The sequence below is a fragment of the Papaver somniferum genome, chromosome 9 (assembly GCF_003573695.1).
Source record: "Papaver somniferum cultivar HN1 chromosome 9, ASM357369v1, whole genome shotgun sequence".
NCBI classification, from domain to species: domain Eukaryota; kingdom Viridiplantae; phylum Streptophyta; class Magnoliopsida; order Ranunculales; family Papaveraceae; genus Papaver; species Papaver somniferum.
The window spans coordinates 26,015,124-26,031,138 of NC_039366.1; positions in this window are offsets into that span (position 1 = coordinate 26,015,124).

Sequence of the window (16,015 nt, forward strand, 5' to 3'; positions counted from 1 at the left end):
AAGAAGGTTTCGGTCATTCCTAAACGCACTCAAAAATGGATACCAAAGAAAGTCAATGATGTTTTGAGTGTGAAAAGGAATGATCTCCCAGAAAGTTCCATGACTATGGAGAAAGCAGTATCCATGATGCTGGAACTTAAAGAGTTCTTTGGGAAAATGGATTTGGATGTGAAAGGTTCTAAAAGCGATCTCTTTCATGATAATCCAAAAGTCACTTGTGGTGAGCAAGACATTGTTCACCTCAACACAACTTGACTGTGTTGAAAGTGCATCCTCACCAAGAATGCCCTGCTATGTATACGGTGAGGGAAGCACAACAACTAGGGCGCACAGATTATGTTTGGTAAGGCTGTAGAATTCAGCTGGATTCATCTAAAAAGGGTATGTCTATAAACTTGAGCAAGATTTTTGCTTTTATTTGCTTAGAGAACTTATAATGATTCACATACCTTTCTTATCGTTCTTTTCTACCTAACTTGATCTGTGTTTAAGGTTCTTAAATGTTCAGGTTTGAAAATAATAGTTCAGGATGTTTGGACTTCATGGTACACATACCAAGTATGCTATCATCATTTAAAATCAAAATACAGGGGTTTAAGTTCGCATACCCAGTTTGCAAACTGCTCCAAGTTATGAAAATTCGTTTGCAAACCCGTATTCATATTTGCATGTAGACGTCGATATTCGGTAAACTTGTTTTGGCCGTAATTTCTTCGTCCGAACTCGGAATGACCTCATTCCTTTTGCATTCTCTTCCTATTTGATTTCTCTTCAAAATGGAGATGAGAATTTATGAATTTGGATGAGTTAAGATTAGTATTTGTCATGTCTCTTGTTTTTGAGTGTTTTGCTCCGTTTCGTTGCACTTGTTCCACTTCTCTTGGACTTGGTCACTTGTATTCTTGGAGTACTAATCTTCTAAGCTCATTGTATCTTTTACAAGAATGTTGTTGGTGAATCACAAAGAAGGAAGTTCAAGAACGGGCAGTAGCATGCATTACTATGGGAATCTTGAATGTTCACAATCATCTTATGTGAACTGTAGTGCATGGTCGTTAATGACTTTGTATGTTCTTCTCTGTTAAGAAAATATTTTTATACGCTTTTGGTAGCTATTCTTGGTGTAAATCCGAGCGAAAAAGATTGATTATACCCTTTAAGGACAAATCATCTTATATGTGCATTACGAGTTTGTCTTGATGCCTATGAAACTTCTAATGAGAATTTATTCCTTTTTTTGAGAAGGATTACTAGAGTTTGGAATAGCGATGATTGTGACTACACATAGATATTATTTTCATCTTCATGTTTTTAGGTTTTTGTTTTAAAATTCTAAAACTTTTTGGAGGATGATGTTTTGCAGTATTCAATCTTTATGATTTGTTATATTGCAATTTGTTATGGGATTTTGGTGTTTACGTCCGTGAACTATGTTGTCCCATATTTTGTCAAAAGTAAAGTCGTTCATGATCGGTATTCATGTATTAATTTGAGGATGAATAGACTTTTGACAATTACAAAAGTTAAGCCTATATTGTCGATTTTTGATGGAAGATAGGTTAAAATATTTTGTTTACAAGGATTATGTCTATTGAATGTCGTTATGCGAATAGTGATGAAAGATAGAATGAATCCTTGTGTATTCCGAAGTATTGATCATCCCTGATCCATATTCGTATGTATTACTGTGAGGCTCCGTAATGTGTCTTATGTTGAGCACGATACAACCAAGTTGATTATTTTTGATTGCCTTTGTTGGTTGTTCCGTAAGGTACTTTATGTTGAGCATTTAGAACAAAATTAATCATCTTCTTGGTTATTTAGTTATTACTCCACAAGTTCTCTTGTGTTGAGTACATGAACGATTAATCCAATCACTCTCTTGTATGATTAGCTTAGTCGTTGCTCCGTAAGTTTACTTATGTTGAGCACAATGAATTAAATTGATCACTTTTGTGGTTAATTTGATTATGTATTCCGATTAGATTATTCATGGGTTTACTTATGAATAATTTGATTGAGTGTTGGATATAAAAATCATTCTCATGGTTTTGGTGTCCAATAAATTCCTTCTTTTCTCTTAAAATTAAGGTCGCTCGTTGTTGTTCCCCTTGGAATGACATCAAATGGGGGAGAGTTTTTTTGAACTTGTGCTTAATGATCATACCTTTAGGGGTGTGCGGCTGTGGAATTTTAGAGGGGTTATCTTGTATCTTTAAACTCCTTGATGAATGTTGTTAGCTTTGGCTATATGATTGCATCTAAATAAGATGATGTGTGTTTCTTTCTCTTAGTCATGAAATGTCTCTTTCGGAAATTTCATTATGATCCCGTTCTTGTACCTTTGCCAATTTTATTGACAAAAAGGGGGAGAATTAATATGTAGTTCACACTACAAATACATATGGTTTTCGGATCATTGTGTAAGGGGGAGTGGTTTTCATGTGAGATGGAGTATTGACTAAGGGGGAGTGATACATATCACCATAGTATTATTTTTGAAGTTGTGATAGAATTGGACTTTGACAATGTGTAATAATACTATGACACTATATAACAATGATCGAGACCGATGCTTTCTCATTGTTATAGCTACGGATCTTCAACAACGGTGATGCTAAACTTACAACCTTTGGGATCATTGGAGTACTTGGAAGTGACGAAGATTTCAAGGAATGTTGAAGATTATACATGTGGAATAGGAGCTACTAAAGTTTCATTATCTTTTTTGTATTCCATATGTATTGATAGTTTTGTCACTAAAATTGACAAAGGGGGAGATTGTTAGAGCACTGCTCGGTCAAACTCGCATGCATTGCTATCTCAAGCATGTTTGTCAATGTTAGTAATCAAAATTATAAGTCTTGATTTCTAGTCTCTTATAAATAAGTCTCAGACTAGGATAGTAAGTGTACTTGAGCTCAAGGACTTCATAGCGATTCATCATACAAGTAGAAGATCTACTGAAGGAACCGGTGGAACTTCTCGACAAAAAGGTATGTGGAGACTTGAACTTATCTGTCACTCAAAAGTCTATTTATTCCATCTCCTGCTCTTTGAGACAAAAGTCGTATGCTATATATATAGACTAGATCATACACATTTGGTATTTCGAGCCGAGTATACCTCGCCTAACTATATCTCGAAATATGTGTTGGTAAGCTTTTCGCTTCGACCAAGTTTATCTTTACCTAGTGACGAAAGTCATGAAAGTTTCAATCACCTTGAAAATTGCTTTGACGAGAAATAGTGTAACAACTATATAACGTCCTCTAAGAATGTTTCAATGATTGGAATGAGAACCGAAGTTTTCAAACTTTGTTGATCAAGAGAACCGGAAGCATGGCAAGTGCCAAGTCCGCGAACTCAGTCCGCGAACTGCCGAAGTTCTCAAACCCGAGAATTTCTGCTGGAGTTGACAAACTACTTGCTTGAGCCAATTCCGCGAACCCAGTCTGCGAACCGGCGTAGTTATCGAACCCGAGAATTCTTGCTGGAGTTTGTAAACTCTATCCGGTGTCTTAAGTACGCGAACCTAGTACGCGAACTTGAGAAGGTTATATATCTAAAGATGATTTCTGAACTTAATCTTAAGAGACTAAGGAATGCATTTGCAAACCGTGGATATTAAAGTTCATGAACCGATTCGAGTGAATCAAATCATCTTTGCTTCAATTGTGTCTTGTGTATTTACATAAGATTTCCTTGCAATTGAACAACTCTCTTAACTAGTTCATTTTAGTCAATTGAACTAGTTATGGTACAGAAGAACATGGTTGGTATGAAACGCTCATATGGTTAACCTCTTTGGGTAGACTATTGTTGAACCAACAATGTACACGTTTGGGTGCGGTTAACAAACCTAGAAGCGTACAGTCATTTGTGTATGACAAGCTAAGTTTTCGATCTAACGGTTGAGAAATATTAGCTTGAATCTAAATCAGGTTTTCATCTAACGGTGAATATTGATTGCTTTGTAACTAAGCAAAACCCTGATTTGAAAGGCTATATAAAGGAGACATCTAGTATTGTGAAAAACTAATCCCCACACCTTACATGTGATACTAGTTTGCGTGCTAGAGTCGATTCTCCTTTAACCTTGGGTTTTCTTCTTCTAAAGCCAGGTTAACGACTTAAAGACTTCATTGGGATTGTGAAGCCAGGCCGATACTACTTTTATCGTAGTTGTGTGATCTGATCTTGCATCTTCCATCGTAACAGTACAATTATATTGATTGGCTTGAGTCGTGAGAGTTCTCCGATAGGCAAGATATAAAAAGTAATCACAAACACCTTCGTCTCATCGTTTGTGATTCCTCGACATCTTGTTTCGCTACCATACGATTAAGATTGTTGTGAGGTGATTGAATAATCTAGGTTGTTCTTCGGGAATATAAGACTGGATTATCAATTGGTTCCTGTTCACCTTGATTATTATCAAAAGACGAACAAAATTTTTTTGGGTTTTTCTGTGCAAGACAGATTGATCCTTTGATAGACTTGTCTGTGTGAGACAGATTTGTTTATTGTTAAAGCCTGCGATTTTGGGTCGTAGCAACTCTTAGTTGTGGGTGAGATCATCTAAGGGAATCAAGTGCGCAATATCCTGCTGGGATCAGAGGCGTAGGGAGTACAACTGTACCTTGGATCAGTGGGAGACTGATTGGGGTTCAACTATAGTCCAGTCCGAAGTTAGCTTGGAGTAGGCTAGTGTCTGTAGCGGCTTAATACAGTGTGTATTCAATCTGGACTAGGTTCCGGGGGTTTTTCTGCATTTGCGATTTCCTTGTTAACAAAATTCTGGTGTCTGTGTTATTTCTATTTCCGCATTATATTTGTTTATATAATTGAAATAATACAGGTTGTGCGTTTGAATCAATCAATTGTAAATACGACCTTTGGTTGTTGATTGATATTGATTGATCCTTGGACATTGGTCTTTGGTACCGTACAAGTTATTCCTTGTGTTTGATTATAGACTCGCTGATTTCTATTAGCTTGAGTGAATCAAAACAAGAGAGAGATGTTAACTCCTTGAGATACTTTTACCTAGATTGAGTCTGACTGTCTAGTTGATTCTCTAGAAAGTGTTTCGGAGTTAGTCCATATAGATTGCTAAGCGAAATATTGGGTGGTGTTGTTAGACCCCCGCTTTTTCAGTAATATTCTTTGTTATCATAATATCAACAATGGCATTTAATGATTGAATGCATACAGGTTATTGTGATGTTGAATTCGGGAATTAAGCGTATGTGTAATGAATTCTTGTAATTTGTTTATCCATATGATGTAAGAGTTTTGTCACCAAAATTGACAAAGGGGGAGATTTTTAGAGCATAGATCGGTTGAAACCACCAAGCGTTGGTATGTCAAGTTTGTTTTTCATATTTTAGTGAATCAAAACTCATTTAAAGAGTCGCTTGATTATGTACTAGAGTCAACTTCGTATATGTTAGCTTGAAAGTATTAGGATATGAGACATTACAATTATTACGAAGACTTGAAGAAGTGAAGAAGTAAGAAGATACAACGACAACATCATCCTTCCACTTGAGGTTAGTGATATTTGACTTGAATTATTTCATTCCCTAACGTATCTTTCAAGTCGTGCATATTGAAAACAAAACTGCAAAGCATGAACACTCTAGATAAACATAGTATTAAGGAATACAATGCGAGGTTTATTGCTTAACCATTAAACTTTGTAGATAAGACATCGACATAATCATTTAAATGCTATTGTGATTATGTATGAGTATGAGGTGAGGATTTCATCCTAGGAAACAATGTTTTACATGTGTTTTAAGGAAGTAAATTCATGAACTTGTTTTGTGAATCAAAAAGGAAATCGCCAGGCGTTATTAGTATTGTTATTCATTGCATATCTTGTGAAAAACCAATATGTGTGATTAGTATAACCGCTCATGACTTGTTTGTGTTCTTGGTAAAATTATTCACGAAGGCTTGACTTATGTATTGGTATGACTTTTATTAGTGAAACCGATCTTAAGTAATCACCTGAGATGGTATGATCGAGTTTGTGATTTTGTATATGACCGACTCTGGGTAAAGGGGTACCTATCATAGTAAGAGGTGCAACACATCATAAAGGGGAATCGGTCCTTTTATGAGGTGCAGCATGGTTTAGCATAAAGGGGAACCGATTCTATGGACATGTGCAACACGTTCTTAGGCAAATGGGAACAGATCCTATGGACATGTGCAACACATTCAAGTTAGATACCATACATTTGTGGGGAACCGATCCTAGTACCTAGTCAATCGAATTTTGGAAAGCTAGTGTGACTATGCACAGTACTCACATGGAGGTAGAACCGAAACTTGTTTTGGTAGAACCATTAAACCCATGATTGGTGATTGAGTGTTCTTGATCAATCACAAAGTTCTTGAAAGTCAGATGAACCAATTTCAAAACTTGTTTGGAAGTGTGGCAAATCGTTTTCCAGATTGTAAGTATGAAAGAGGAATTACAGAGTAAGGATGTCGACATACTTTAAACATGTGCAGTAACACTTCTCTTTAATTGTTCAAAATTATGACTTAATAGCTAAAGGAAGAAAATCCCAGGATCGAAACATAAATAAGTTAAAAATCTTTTATTTAAGGTTTTTAATTTTATTTTAGGAAAACGAGAATTAGTAATGTGCATTTACTAGTTGAAGATTTTCCAAAGAGATTTTCGGTCATTATTTTGGACAGAGCATTTACAGGAATTATGGAAACCGAATTTGGAATATATTGCATATCTTGAGAATAGTTTCGGTTTTGGAAATTCCTTGGTGTCCAAACATCGTTGTCTATAAATACTTGAAGTTTGCATTTCTAGCAAACTAATCCTTCGTGACAACAAACTTCCTCGGTTGTGTTGTTACTGGTGAAGCCGCCTATTCGGAGAGGAGAGTAACCTAATTAGGCGAAATCTCTTACGACCACTCAGTTTAAAGTCTTCTTTGGGATTGAGAAGCTCTATTATTACCGTTGGCGGGAAACTAGATAATTGCGGTTTATCTTGTGTTTTCGATTGATTTGATTGACTAACGATGGTTGAAATTTGATTGCACCTAGTTTGTTTATGCTTGAGAATCTTCTCTTCTGATACAAGATTCACTCAAACTAGATCGAAGTTTCGACATGGTTCTTTAGACTGTTTGTAGATCTAAAGACGTCTTGTGATAGTCCATTGTTAACAGGCTCCGTTTTGTGCGTGATTGATCACAAGAGATTCAAGTTGTTGTGTGCGGGCGTTTATTGAAGATCTAAGAATATTTGAAGAAGAAGATATTTAAGATTTCTGATTTGGGGTTCATAATCTTTGGTGTGCACAATACTTGTTTCGGTATAGAGGATCCAACTATAATCGGTTTATCCTTGTGGTTGATTGGATTGGTTAGTTGTGTAGATCGACATCAATACAATTATTTGTGATTAAAAGTATTGATTGCAAAATCTTAACAATTACCTTTGGTAGTTGAGAATAAGATAGATCTAAGAACCCGACGAAGGAGTTTATTGAGATAAACAGAATAATCTTTGTCGAACTCACATCACTTGGTTGAAGAGAGTTGCTACCAAACAGATTTGTTGTTCCTTTACTGTTTGGAATACGAACCAAAGGAATTGTTCCAAGTACGTGACTTTTTAATAAGTTGGAGGCGTGGGAATACAGACGGAACTCGGGGAACTATAGGTTTAGTTGCTTGGTCTCAACTATACGAAGTTGGTTTAATTTTGTGTAGCAGCTTAATCTTGAGAGTATTCAATTCTGGACAAGGTCCCGGAGTTTTTCTGCATTTGCGGTTTCCTCGTTAACAAAAACTTGCTGTGTCATTTACTTTTATTTTTCGCATTATAATTGTTTTATTATAATTAAAGTAAATTACACAAACGTTAATTCCTATTTACTTGATAAGCAATCCTATTGTGTTTGGGTAAGTACGAACTGTTAGAGCATGGATCGGTTGAACCCCCCAAGCGTTGGTATGTCAAGTTTGGTTGTCATATTTTAGTGAATCAAAACTCATGTTAAGAGTCGCTTGATTATGTACTAGAGTCAACTTCGCATAGGTTAGCTTGAAAGTATTAGGATATGAGACATTACAAGTATTGTGAAGTCTTGAAGATGTGAAGAAGCAAGGAGCTACAACGACAACAATCATCCTTCCACTTGAGGTTAGTGATATTTGACTTGAATTGTTTCATTCCCTAACGTATCTTTCAAGCCGTGCATATTGAAACGTAACTGCGAAGCATATTTGAACTCTAGATAGACATAATATTAAGGAATACAATATGAGGTTTATTGCTTAACCATTAAACTTTGTAGATAAGACATCGCCATAATCATTTGAATGCTATTGTGATTATGTATGGGTATGAGGTGAGAATTTCATCCTAGGGAACAATGTTTACATGTTTTTTAAGGAAGTAAGTTCATAAACTTGTTTGTGAACCGAAAAGGAAATTGCCAGGTGTTATTGGTTTTGTTATTCATTTGCATATCTTATGAACAACCAGTATGTGTGATTGAGTATAACCGCTCACAACTTGTTTGTGTTCTTGGTAGAACTAGTCACAAAGGCCTGACTTATGTATTGATATGACTTTTATTAGTGAAACCGATCTTAAGTAATCACCTAAGATGGTATGATCGGGTTTGTGTTTTGTCTGACCAGATATGGGAAAAGGGAACCGATCCTAGTAAGAGGTGCAGTACATCACAAAAGGAACCGATTATTGTATGGGGTGCAACAAGGTTTATAGCAGAAAGGGGAACCGATCATATGGACATGTGCAACACGTTTTTAGGCAAAGGGGAACCGATCCTATGGACATGTTCAACACATATAAGTTAGATACCATATATATGTGGGGAACCGATCCTAGTACCTAGTCAACCGAATTTTGGAAAGCTAGTGTGACTATGCACAGTACTCACATGGAGGTAGAACCGAAACTTGTTTTGGTAGAACCGTTAAACCCATGATTGTGATTGAATGTTGGTTTGATCAATCACATAGTTCTTGAAAGTCAGATGAACCAATGCTAAACTTGTTTGGAAGTGTGGAAAATCAGTTTCAAGGTTGTAAGTGTGAAAAAGAACTTACAAAATAAGGATGTCGACATACTTTGAACATGTTTTGTGAATGTTTATTTCTTTAATTGTTCAAAGATATTCCTTAACGGCTAAGGGAAGAGAATCCCAGGATCGAAACATAGGTAAGTTATCTTTTAATTAAGGTTATTAATTTCATTTTGTAGGGAAATTCCAGAATTAGTAATGTGCATTTACTAATTAGATTTTCCGAGAGATTTCGATCATTATTTTTGGACTGAGCATTTCCAGGAATTATGAAAACCGAATTTGTGCTTTAATGAATATCTTGAGAATATTTTCGGTTTTGAAAATTCCTTGGTGTCCAAACTTCCTTGTCTATAAATACTTGAAGTTTTCCTTTCAATCAAACTAATCCTTCGTAACAACAAACTTCCTCTTTTGTTATTGTTACTGGTGTAGCCGCCTATTAGGAGACGAGAAAAACCTAATTAGGCGAAATCTCTTACGACCGCTCAGTTTAAAGTCTTCTTTGGGATTGAGAACCTCTAGCGTGTACCGTTGGTGGGAAACTAGATAATTGCGGTTTATCTTTTGTTTTCGATTGATTTGATTGACTAACGGTGGTTGAAATCTGATTGCACCTAGTTTGTTTATTCTTGATAATCTTCTCTTCTGATATATAAGATTTACTCAAACTAGTTCAGAGTTTCGACATGGATCTTTAGACTGTTGTTTGTTTTAAAGACGATCTTGTGCTAATCCATTGTTAACAGACTCTGCTCCATGCGTGATTGATCACAAGATATTCAAGTGATTGTGTGCAGGTTTTTATTGAAGATTTAAGAAGATTTGAAGACAAAGAAGATATTGAAGATCTGACTTGGGTTTTATAATCTTTGGTGTGCACAATACTTATTTTGGTAAAAGAGGATCCAATTAATAATCGGTTTATCCTTGTGGTAGATTGGATTGATTAATTGAATAGATCGGCATCAACACAATTCTTTGGATTAAGAGTGTTGTTGGCTTAATCTTAAACGATTACTTCGGTAATTGAACATAAGATAGATCTAAGGACCTGACAAAGGAGTTTATGTAAAGATAAACGGAAGAGCCTTTGTCCGATTCATTCACTTGGTTGAATAGAGTTGATACCAAACAGATTTGTTGTTCCTTTACTGTTTGGAATGCGAACCAAAAGAATTGTTCCAAGTACGTGACTTATTTATAAGTTGGAGGCGTGGGAATACAGACGGAACTAGGTGAACTATAGGTTTAGTTGCTTGGTCTCAACTATACGAAGTTGGTGTAATTTTGTGTAGCGGCTTATCCCGAGAGTATTCAATTCTGGAAAAGGTCCCGGGGTTTTTATGCATTTTCGGTTTCCTCGTTAACAAAATCTTGTTGTGTCATTTACTTTTATTTTCCGCATTATAATTGTTTTATTATAATTAAAGTAAATCACAAAAACGTTAATTCCTATTTACTTGATAAGAAATCCTATTGTGTTTAGTTAAGTCCGAACCTTTGTATCAAGTAAACATACTTCGTTGTTATATTGTCTCGATCTCGTATCCATAGACGATCACACGAAGTGTGAACCGATTAGTTGTATTGTCTCGACTCAGTCCATAGACAATCACTTTCGGAGAAAGGACTTATAGGTAGGAAAAGTTTTAGCTTGAGGTATATTTGGGTACCCTCTCCTTTTCAGCAACAATCAGCTTTTATCAAACAAAGACAAATTCTCGATGGGCTTTTGATCGCTAATGATTTAATCGATTCGAGAATGAAATCTGGGAAAGCTGGCCTCCTTTGTAAAATTGATTTCGAAGAAGCGTTCGACAATGTAAGCTGGTATTTTTGCGAGAAGCTATGGTTTGAATGGGTTTCGGTCAATAGTGGATAAAATGGATTATGATTTATGTGCAAAAAGTCTGTTTCTCGATTCTTATCAAAGAAAATGCGGAGGGTTACTTCATAAATAAAAAAGAAATGGGTCAAGGTGATCCCCTGTCTCCCTTTTCATTCCTTATAGTTGTTGAAATTCTTTCCTTATTAATGTTGAAAGCTAAAGAAGAAGGTCGTACTAACGGTTTTAATTTTAAAGATAATGATACTTCTATCACCCATCTACAATTCGTCAATGATTCTTTATTTTTTATGGATGCCAATACAGATCAATTGGAACATCTGAGATTGATTTTACTAGGTTTTGAGCTATTATTTGGTCTTATATTCAACTTTGAAAAAAGAAAGTTGTATGCCGTGGATTTTAATGGCGATATGAGTCAGTTTGCTTCTTTATTGGGTGCCTTCGTAATTCTCTTCCCACTTCTTACTTGGATTTACCTCTGGGTGATAGGTATAAAGTACAAGGAAATAGAATAGAGCCATAGATAATATCACTCGAAGATTATCATACTTGAATAAATCTAAATTTTCAAGGGCTGGTAAAATTACGTTAGTCAATAGTGTGTTAGCTAGTTTACCTATTTACTTCATGTATTTATTTGAGATCCCTGTTTCCGTGGATAGCAAGATTGAGAAATCATGAGATATTTTCTTCTAATATGGGAAGCATATTAAGAAGAATATTCATTTGGTGAAGTGGTGTCAGTTGACTAAGAAAAAAAATAATGGCGGTCTTGGGATTAAGAGTTTAAGGCCTATGAGTGATGCTTTATTAGTGAGGTGGTTATGGAGATTTGCGTTAGAGTAGGACATGCTTTGGAGAAAGATCATAAATAAAAAGTACGACACTAGTCAGCAACCTTTTGTTTCCAATCAGCCAAATATATGGAGTCGCAATTTGGAAAGAAATTTTGACTAGATAACCAATTTTCAAGAAGGGTATAACTTTTAAAGTTAATAGAGGTTCGAATGTTAGATTTTGGGAAGATTATTGGTTGTTTGACAGAGATATGAAGTCTGAATTCCCTAATATCTACAACAAGCTCGTTCTAAAGGAAAATATATTACAACAATTAGTAATGGGTCTGTTGTTTCTTCTAATTGGAACTTGGAAATTCCAAACATGCTTGATGCAGTCTCGAGAGCTTAATTAGAGATTATAAAGGCCAAGCTTTGTTTGGTGAATTTTTTTCAGTTGGAAACACAACAAGAACAAGATGTTTTTTTTTTGTCAAATCGTGTTATGAATATATACATCAGGATATTTCTTTCCCTGATAATCAGAACTTCAAGAATATTTGGGTATAAAAATATCCTCATAAAATTGTTTTTTCTCGTGGTGTGTGTTTCAAAATAAAATTCCAACTTAATATTTTCTTAGGCGCGGAGGTATGCGAATTGCAGGTGGTTGTCTGTTTTGTGGAGTCATTGAAACTACTAATCATTCGTTTATTCATTGTGGTTTTGCTCAAGAGTTATGGAATTATTTTAGGAATGGGCTTCACTCTTCCTTCCTCGATGAAGACTCTGTTGGGTACTTGGCGTGCCAAGGATTTGCCGAAGTTGCAGAGGAAGTTATTGACAATGACCCTTGCAAAGATAGTTTGGTCAATTTGATTGGAAAGAAATGCTACAATCTTCTCGAACAATAAAATGGAGCTTCAAGGGGTAATTGCCAAAGCTAAATACTTGTTTCTTTCATGGAGCTTTATGTTTTGTTGAATTCCAGTAGATTACTTTTGATTCTGTCATCAATAATTGGAGACTGATGTACTTTCAACCTCCCTAGATGCAACTGCTTTTTAGTTTGCTTTTTTTCTTCTCCTTCTCTTGTATTCTTTCTTTTCTTTTCTTCTGTGGTCCTGTTTTATATTCTTCTTGGGTAGTACAATTTTTATACTCCTTTTTTTTTATCAATGGAATTTCTCTTTGCTGATAATTTTTTTTTGTCAAGGAGTAACCTTCTTTCACACTGGATATGTCATAAAAAATCTTGTTACTGATCAAATATTAGATGGGTCATTAATATAATTCTTTTTCTTCAGTTTTTGCTCTTTATTCGGTGTAGAGAGAAAAACTTGGTCATTTGTTTTTGTTTTTACTAGGTCTCAAACAACTTCAGTAGGAGGAGTGCATAATAAACCTTTATGATTCTTAAGATCATATTTTTAGCCAAACTATTACCTTGGTAGGATTACTAAACTTCCATTTAGTATGTATATTAATTAGAACTACTTATGCTCATTTAGAATTGCGAACTCTAATATGTGGGTGACCTGCTTCTGTCAGTTCTACTTCGTGTTATATATGTATGTTCATTGATGACTATAATTGGTTGTTTCAAATGAAACACAAGTTCGAAAATCTAAAATGCTTCACTCTTTTCTAAATCTATTGCTGAAAATTTGGTTTCCATTACTATTAAGACTTTCCGTTGTGATGAAAATTTTGAGTTATTGAAGGGTAAATTTAGACAATTTCTTGACGAGACGGTATTGTTGTGGCATGTTCATGTCGAAGACACACCATCAAAATAAAATTGGAGAACACAAGCATAGGGCATGTGACATAGACGAGAATATTACGTCTTTTCAAGTCTCCATGCCTTGACGAATCCTTTTTCACATCTGACATCTGGATCCAATATTTAATAGATATTCTTACAAACTGACAACCTTCTAATATCCTTATGAACTGTTGTTTCATAAAATTCTAGACAATTCTTTTTTAAGGGTTTATAGTTGTGCTTATTATCCAAAAAAATATTGTTCTTTAATAAAAAGATTTACTTAGTCCAAAGTTTACAATGACATTTTTATTGGTTATAATTATTTTCATAAGGGAAGGGATATAAAAGTTATCATCCATCAATAGATGGTCCACAACTCTCGTCATGTCAAGTTTGAAAAATCCATATTTCTTTTTGCAAATCATGTGGACGTGCCTTCTAGTATTTTTTATGAAACCTATTTTGAGGCATACTCATTTTTTTGAGGCATACTCATCCATTATATTATCTAGGGTGGGTTTATAAGAGGTGTCTAAACTCTAACGGTAGTATAATTACCTATATATCCCTAAATAATTTCAATTTGTCATAGTTCCCTTATCCTCAAAAACCTAAAATTAAAAATCAAAATAAACTTTAAACTTAAACACTAGGACTCCAATTCAATAAAGAAATTAATCAAACAAAGGAAACACGAATCGAAGTGAGCGATGTTGGAATGCGAAATCCAAATCTCAATTGCTCTTAGATGTATTTTAGAATGTATGTTTAACAAACCCATCTTGTTTTTGATTGATTTTATTTTGTTTGATCGGTAGAATAGATTTCAAAAATGAAATTAGGGTTTTCAGAAGATCAGTTCGGCTGATCTTGCAGTATCAATTTTGAGCCGAACTTAGTGTATGATTTAGAGAACTCTATGTTCGGTTAATGCGACTTTACAATATTATCAGCCGAACCTCAATTTTCCAGCCTAACCTCAATTTTTCAAGCCGAACCTAGTGGATGATTCATTTCTGAGTGAAGTTCGGCTGATAACTTTTGAGCCGAACTGTTCATCTGGTCAGCAGATCTGGGTTTTAAAAATTCAATTTTTTGGTAGATTCAACTTATAAAAGGAAATTAAACCTCGATAGAAGTTTACCTCTGATTTGAATCACACATTTTGGTCACTTCTAATCACTAAAATCTCAAAAGTCAAAACCCAAACTTTTTTTCTTCACTTCTTCTTCTTCCTCTCAAAAATCCCAACTCTCTCACATAAATTTGATTTTTCTACTAATTCACCACTAATAATTTAATGTTTAATCAATCCTTAAAATTCATAATTAATCAATTCTAATCATAATCATTTACACTAATTATATAAGGGTAGTTATGCCATTATCAAAAATGGTGGATGAGGGGTGATGTTGTTTTTTATTTAGTGACCCTATTTTGGCATTATCTAGTACGCCTCAAAAAAAATCTAGTATGCCTCAAAATAGGTTTCTTTTTTATGTGAATACCATATTTAATATTTCCTCATAAGCCCAAAGAGCTAGTACTAATTGTTGGCATCAAGCCCAAGTATAAATCTAAAATTACTCTACAATATATGTAACTTAGATAATATACTCCCTTAAGAAGCACCGGATCATTGAGGAGGTGTTCCCTTAAGCCTATAAATATGTAAAACCTTAGCCTTAAAGCTAGGATCCCATCCTGCCCCTACTTGAAGATTTAAAGTGCAAGTTCTTTATCTTATGCCTCTTTATTCATGTTTTAACTTAGTACTGAGTTTATCTCTACTTGGTGTGGTTGTTAGCTTTTGAGCAACTGCATCATCAGTTTCTTCTTATGTCCTTATTGTGATACTAGAATTCATTATTATATATGCTAACCAATTTCTTTCTTACACTCCATCAATTAATAGTTGATACTTACGATGAATTCCGACTTCTACTGCTATTGTACTTCCACTCCATGAACTTTTAGTTTTTCTTCATAGTCATTGTCATCTACTTCACGGTGGGTGACAAGGTCCAAATCTGGTATATTCACTTACCAAAACTTTTACCTTTGATTTTGTATCTTGCTTTATCATTAGACATCATATTCCTTTTGCTTTTACGCTGCTTGCTACCAATTCCTTTAGAATGTAAAACATATAAGTCTGCTATCAAAGATGAAAGATGGTGTGTAGCTATGAAAAAGATTGTAATGGTCTTTAGAGTAATGAGACATGGGAACTGGTTCCATAAAATGTTTATCTGGAACATGCTTATATAATTAACAAATATTTTGGAGCTCTAACATCTTACCTCTTTGCAATTTTACACAAGAAGAGAGTGAAAAACTTGTAACACGTGGGATTCGTTATGTTGCTCCAAGTGGTTTTGAACAACTACTTAGTCTAGTTCCTAAAGCTTTCTACTTTTCTAGATGAAAGGTAACTCAGCTTTTCTATACTTGACAAACTGTTCTGTGATAACCTTGTAATGATTTACTAACAAATAAGAAGCAAGCTACCAGAC